The 7,339-nt window shown below is 32.8% G+C and overlaps 1 long non-coding RNA gene across 3 annotated transcripts; it reads right to left on the bottom strand.

Moving 5' to 3' along the window:
* Nucleotides 1–924: 924 nt before the first annotated feature.
* On the bottom strand, nucleotides 925–3,383 carry LOC111893134 (uncharacterized). Of its 3 annotated transcripts, XR_002850803.2 has the most exons (4): nucleotides 2,667–3,383; nucleotides 1,359–2,489; nucleotides 1,168–1,231; nucleotides 925–1,094 (listed from the first exon to the last, which is right to left on the bottom strand). It is a non-coding gene; the product is annotated as an uncharacterized LOC111893134 (long non-coding RNA). The 3 variants fall into 3 exon arrangements; XR_002850802.2 differs by having other exon boundaries at nucleotides 1,168–2,489; XR_006190879.1 differs by having other exon boundaries at nucleotides 925–2,489.
* Between the last annotated feature and the right edge of the window lie 3,956 nt (nucleotides 3,384–7,339).

Raw genomic sequence — 7,339 nt, forward strand, 5'->3', positions numbered from 1 at the left:
ACTTCTTAGCAAGGGTACAAAGTGTAATTTCATGGGATTGCACCAATTCACTTTGCCTAAAGTAACTAAGATGGGGAATTTTGTAACAACATTTACTTACGTTATATAGATTCATTATACTTATTAATCAAGAGAGGATTGCCCTATCCTACCTGTTCGGTTAACGACCCTCCACCAATCAAGGAAGTGGTGGGTAAGAGTGGATACCCATTAAATGACCATTTTATAGGCCATAACCTAATACCCCTTATAGACCGACTTCGTGAATGGGGCCTACTAACGGTAAGACTAGCATTTTAAGTTATATATATATATATATATATATATATATATATATATATATATATATATATATATATATATATATATATATATATGTATATATATATATACATATATATATATCCCTAGTGAATTAATCAGTAAGCTATTTTTACATGATTTTTTAGATAAAATACATTTTTAACATTTTAAACTTTTATTCAAATGAAACATTATATTTAAGGTAATATCCATATTCCGGTAATTTGAAATGAAAATATTATACTTCAGGTATATATATTTATTGAAATATAGATAAACTATTTATTCAAAAAGCACTCACATAACTCTTCTGAATATGATGCAGTCGATTTATGTTTATTTAGTCTGTAGGTCATTTAATAAATATACTATGTTGAAGCATGACAGAGAAGAAATCTATGTTGCTATATGGACTACATAAAACAACACATTTATATACCAGTAATCCACTATTAAATTTTAATGGACATAGTTTTGTATATCTAACAACAATTTTGATAATAATAAAAGAACTTGGAACAAAATGGACTTGTCATATGGAAATATTAGCCAAATAAGTTTACAACCCCAAAAATATTGCCAAGATCCGATGAACTGAAAACATATATTTACTTGTTAGTCTTGTACATCAAGTCATAAACACTTGTATTAAAATCCAAGTTTATTCGTCAACAATTTGATGGGAATAACATGATTAAGGCATATAAAGCACTTACGATCCCAAATCCTGAAATAATCGACAAAATTTACAAAACAAAAACCATCCCTAACTCTTGCAATTCCAGTAGCACCTAAAAGACACAAATTAGATAAAGTAAAAGACTCTTAGTTAACTAACATCAACTATAAAAAATCAGAAATTACCTCTATGATATTCATTCAACCAACTTATCGAACAGTTGGTTAGAAAATGAAAATCCAAGACAAACTGCAGACAGTAAGAAATTGATACAATCAAAGATATTATGCAAAATAAACACAAGTAGTTAAGGTTCAGTTATATACGAAACGGATTACTCAGATGAAATTATTTCATCTGGGAAAAAAGAACTCACCTCCTAATAATTGGTATCATTTCTCCAGCAAAGAGGGGAGAAGGCATAGTAAAAAATCACAAAGAAGTGAGATTTGCTTCTTTCTCTGTTCATAGAAGTAGCATCATCCCCATTTAATAATTTTACACACACTTGTACACTATAAAACTTGTCCCTCTAACCATCTGATCAACTGATCTAAAAAAATATAAATATACTCACATGTATCATGTGGTTGAATTTTAAAATTAAGATTCTCAAAGATGATTGTAGATTTCATATTCCTATCATCTCCACTGAACGAACACCACCTTTTGTGTTGATACGTGGCTTGGCCACTCGTCCGAGTTGACCCAATCAATCATAAAGAACTTTTATTGAATAACATTCATCAGGTTCACTAAATTGGGATGATTCAACATTTTCAAAATAAACACTTGTATAACAGTTAAATAGAACACCATAAACCCATAAAATAAAAGGTTGGTAGAGAGAAGGAGAGACCAATACTTTTCATCAGATGAGTAAAAGGAAGATAATCTGAGTACCTGTTACGGTGTGATCAAGTTGTTCCTTCACAACTAAGGGGTTATTGAATGTTGGTTTAAACTGATTATTGGTAATGTTTGGCAAAAACTAATTTTGATTACTGAGTGTTATATTAATCAAATTTGGAGAAGCGAGTATGGAACTTCCTGTACAATAACTGATTATTGAGAAAAATGACTTATGGGATTTGGGTTTAGTGTGTTAGATGCTTTAACCTAATAAATTAAGAAGTCTTTATAGAAACTTTCATGATGAAGAATTGTTGTTTAATACACCTATTATTCAAGACCCCTTTTGATTCCTTCAACACCAACCAAGCCCACAAGAAATGAAGAACACAAGATTGTTATCCTCTTTTTTTACATCATTACCCTTCGATTAAACCCACTTTACATCATTGTCGTTTATTTTTATAAAGTAGAGTGAGGGTGAGACCAGAAGTAAGTAACAAAAAAGAGAAACCAGAAGCATACCTGCGATTTGTAGGAGAGAAAGAACAAGGAAGACGGGAAGACATGATATGTATCAGACAAGGAGCGACAAAGAGGAGCAAAAACAAATCAGGAGAGATCTTTTATTGATCATTCACCATTAATTTGAAACCTATACAAAGAAAAAAAAATCCAAAATCAATTTCAAGAGTAAAAAATTAAAGCTAGAACCCTAAATTTAAAACCCAGGAAACCAAAAACAAAAACAAGTGGTTATAGCGTTGTATTGAGTTAATTTCAATTGATCATTTCTACTACAAATAAGAACTAAATAGATAGAGCCTATTACCTGGAACGGAAACGTCAGCGGTGGCTGAATAAGGGATGTCCACCCACAACGTCAACTGTTCCGGGGGAACGTAAGGAGGCGGTGGGGAAATATAAGTGGTCCTTTCTTTCTTAAGAAAGAGGAGGAGAACAAAAAGTTTTAATAAAGAAATGTGTTTACTCTCTTAAGGATAGAGATAAAACAGAAATATGAGGCAGCAATCTGGGACATAAAACGAAGAAGGAGGTGGCGCCAAAGAGAAGGAGCGTGAGAAAAGAGAGAGTGACTCACCTTAAGACGGTTAATTGAGACGGCAAACAGCTTTAGGGGAAATGCTGGCAGAGCAGCAATTAAGCAAAGCCGCCTTTAAAGTCTGTTGCGTCGATGCAAGGATAATAAACAGGCAAGTGATGCAGTCAGCCAAGCACCTCACGGTAGGATTGTAGGATGATGTTGGGCATGATGGAAGAACATAGCATACGTTAAAGCATCTGGAAAGGCTATAAACCAGGAGGTGGCAATTCTAGGAGGAAAACCCCCGGTCAAGTCTTTTGTTAATGATCGGAAGAGTATGACGGAAGCTATGGGCGGCAACAACCCTCTAATTGGAAGATGATGGTAAGCAAGTAGGCACATTGGTGGTGACACAAGCACCCAAGCTGCTCACTGTTGTAAACGCTAAAAATAGCCGACTCCAGTATTTCTATTCTATTGGGGAGATAAGCAGGGAGAGAAACAGCTCATTGACGTGGACAAAAGCATAAATCTCTTACATATAGGTAATGATAATGATATATATATATATATATATATATATATATATATATATATATATATATATATATATATATATATATATATATATATATATATATATATATATATATATATATATATATATATAAAAATTAATCTTGTAATAATATAATAGTATATGATTGAATTTTAAATTATTTAAAATTCTAAGGGTTTGAAATTTAAATTATTTAAAATTAAACTTTTAATCATAAAATTTAAATTTCAAAACTTGTATATATATATATATATATATATATATATATATATATATATATATATATATATATATATATATATATATATATATATATATAAATTAATCTTGTAATAATATAATAGTATATGATTGAATTTTAAACTTATAAAATTCTAAGGGTTTGAAATTTAAATTATTCAAAATTAAACTTTTAATCATAAAATTTAAATTTCAAAACTTGTGGGCAAGTTTTGAACTTTTCAAAACACAAAGGATCAAATAATAATATAAGTTAAACAATTAATTTGGTGATTATCTATATTTGATCTATTCCATTTTATTAGCAAGATCATTTACCAAATAGTTTAAATAATCATCTTTTATCATATAAGGAAAATATTATTCAAATAAATAGAAATTATATTTAGTTTTGGCAAGGATAATCATAAATAAACAATAAACTTCGGATTTTATAAGTTAAAAATGATTTAGGCAATTATCCTTAAGCAAAACAACATAAAATACTAAAATATAACCTGCCTGACTCCCAGACTCGCCAAGTCACTACCTGGACTCGCCGAGTTGGGCTGACTCACCGAGTCGGGTCGGGCAGTGGCCAAAAAATTTATTTTCAGCAAATAATTAAGCATTGCATCACATACAACAGAAACCAAACATAGCTTTGATACCACTAATGGGATTTACACAAATAAACATCCTATGTGCTCATGCAAACCCTAATGCTTGGATCTAGGCTTCTCTATTGTACATGCAATGAATCCAAAACTTGCAAACCCTAGATCTAGTAGTATGATTCGAAATTTAACTTAACAAATCATATCTAGAAGATTACCTCTTGTTGGTTGCTTGATTCTTCATTGATTCTTCTTGTCTTGGAGCTTAGAGTCACAAGTGTAACTCCTCTAATGGCTTACAAACACTAACTAGCAAGAAGGCAATTATGAGAGAGATAGGGGAATGCTAAAATCAGCCTAGGGTTTCTCTTGGGATCAAGTGTAGCCAATTTTCATAGCCCTAGGGTCATATTTATACTATAGGCTGCTAGGGTTTCAGTCTAAACCCTAATGGACAACTTAGTCACCAAGCAGCCCATGCAACCTTTTGGAATGGGGTCTTGGACGAAAATATGATGATCCTTCATCATAATTCCGTTCCCCCTTAGTCCATTAGGTTTCCCAGCCTAAAACTGAACTATCAAACATTTGACAGTTTATGCCCCTTTATTTAATTAATCTCTTTTAGTCACCAAATTAATTCCTAATTAATTTATGATCAATATTAATCAAATAATATGATTTCTCTTTTAATATATTATTCTTATAATATATTAATAAATCATAATATCTTCTCACTCTATAAATTACCTTGTCAAGTTGCTATGGTGAAGGCAACCAAAAAGGACCATGCACAACCGGGTCAAGTACTTACCAAATATAGTTACAGGCTTATACACTAATCCAACAGTTTTGCATGCTAATGTTTTCGTATGATAGTTATAAATCACATATGATTGATTATATAATGAAAACTATAGCAAAAGATTGATGTTTTTCACACGATTTTGACCATGTGTTTACTTGTATACCCCCTAAAAGTATTTAAAAGCAGTTAAAAACGTATTTAAAGTGTGTTTATAGGGGCATGAATTCACTTGGTAGAAGTGACGATTTGATGAAAACGATACTTTGCTCGGGCAGCACTTCGACCGGAAAGAAGTCGATTTCTCGGAAATCTCGGGGCTTCGAACTTCCGTAAGAGCTTAAATATGAAACCGGGATGTCGGGATAGTCTCGAGAGGGTAGAAGTATGAAATTTGGGAGAGCAGGTTGAGAATTAGAAACCAAAACCCGGAGCCTTCACATCCTTTTTATAGGGTTGGAAGAGGCCTCGAACACGGGGTGTTCCTGTGAGGTACGCGAGGCGTTCCCGAACGCAGGGCGTTCCCTTATACGCAGCGTATTCCGGAGCCTAGTGCGTCACTGCTTATGAACCTCGGATTGGATGGCGATGGGACTCGGTTCTAATATGCGAACGCGGGGAATTCCTTAGGGAACGCAGGGCATTCCCTTCGGACCAACCTCGAGACGTGTGCCCAGTTCTTTGAAATTCCGTAACTTTTGCGTACGAGCTCCGTTTTCGACGTTCTTTATATCCACGCGTATGTGAGAAAATTCTCTACAACTCTCGTTTAGACTCCGTCGGTTTAATCCTGACTTTATTTTTAATAATATATTTTTAACAGGTCGGGACTGGAAAAGTCGGTTAAAAATCCATAACTTCTTCATCCGATGCCCATTTTCATCAGTATTTTTACCGTTGTATTACCATTGATGAGATCTTCGATTCTCGTTTACGCCGTGTTGGCTAAAAGTCGGTCGATCTCTTCGAGTTTTTAGGTGTTTACCGCTATGTCCAAAACTTCGAAAAATCATAACTTCCTTATATGAAGTCAGATTTGGGCGTTCTTTTTATGTATGTTTATGGTTTTGGGATATCTACGACTCAATCCAACCAATCCTAGACTTTGTTGGATATGGCTCTTTGTAAATTACTATTATATTTCTCTCATCTAATATTTATTCTCTACTTTTATATATTTATTATCTACTTTTCATTTTTGAAGTTTTTATTTCTTCAACTCTGACATTAAATATTTTTGTTTTTGATATATAATACTTGATGCAAAATATATGAATGGATTATGGTTTAAATGTGGTTTCATTGTTATAAGTTTCATCAAGTAATTTATAACATAAATAAAAAAAATTTATGGTTAAAGTTGAAAAATAAAGAATTAAAAAAAACGGACAATAAATATGAGATAAAGATACTATATGACCTTTCAAATTCAAGGAAGAGAGCGTTGTATTTCAATTTTGATATATTTGAGACTTAGGAATGATGATGTAGTGTTTAAAATGGGGAAGATATAGAAAAAGTAGGATTATTGGCATTACTAAAGTTTTTTTTTCGGTATTCTAATAGAAATCATTGATGTTCGTTAATCTGGTTAAATTGAGTTCAAATACTCATGAATTTTTTTGTAGTTGTTTTTCTAACTCATTATTATTATTATTATTATTATTATTATTATTATTATTATTATTATTATTATTATTTTGGTTTGGGCCTGGGGGGGGGGGTGTGGATCAGACAAATGACTAAGACGTTTCTAGGGTTTGTCCATTTAGTCATTAAAGTATTTTGGTTGCTTTATGAGAGCGTAAACTCGTGAGTAACCTGTCTTTTTAGGTACCTAGACTTATTTGACCAGGTTTGAGTGCCACATACACAACATTTGCCACATCAGCGATGATATGGCAACGACGCGTTGTTATAACATTTTGGAACGACGTCACATTGCTTATGAATTGTAGGGCCCAAATGTTGAATTTTCATTACCTGCCTCCGTATATATACACACACACACACACGTTGGTTCCCTAAAATGGTAAAAGCCTAAAGATTGTTACCCATTCTTTGCACAAAAGTTCACACCCTAATCGCTAAGAAGATTTAGTTAGTTCCATATCCTGCTGATAGTTGGTCCTTCAACGACCGTCACATAGAAAAGAACGTTTCTATTGGAGCCTGGGAACAAGACATAGTGATCACCTTACTCCAAGCACAGTTGGACGTCTCATTCATCCGTAAGGAAGTTGCTGCTGACTTGCTCCAG

The sequence above is a fragment of the Lactuca sativa genome, chromosome 4 (assembly GCF_002870075.4).
Source record: "Lactuca sativa cultivar Salinas chromosome 4, Lsat_Salinas_v11, whole genome shotgun sequence".
In the NCBI taxonomy this organism is placed as follows: domain Eukaryota; kingdom Viridiplantae; phylum Streptophyta; class Magnoliopsida; order Asterales; family Asteraceae; genus Lactuca; species Lactuca sativa.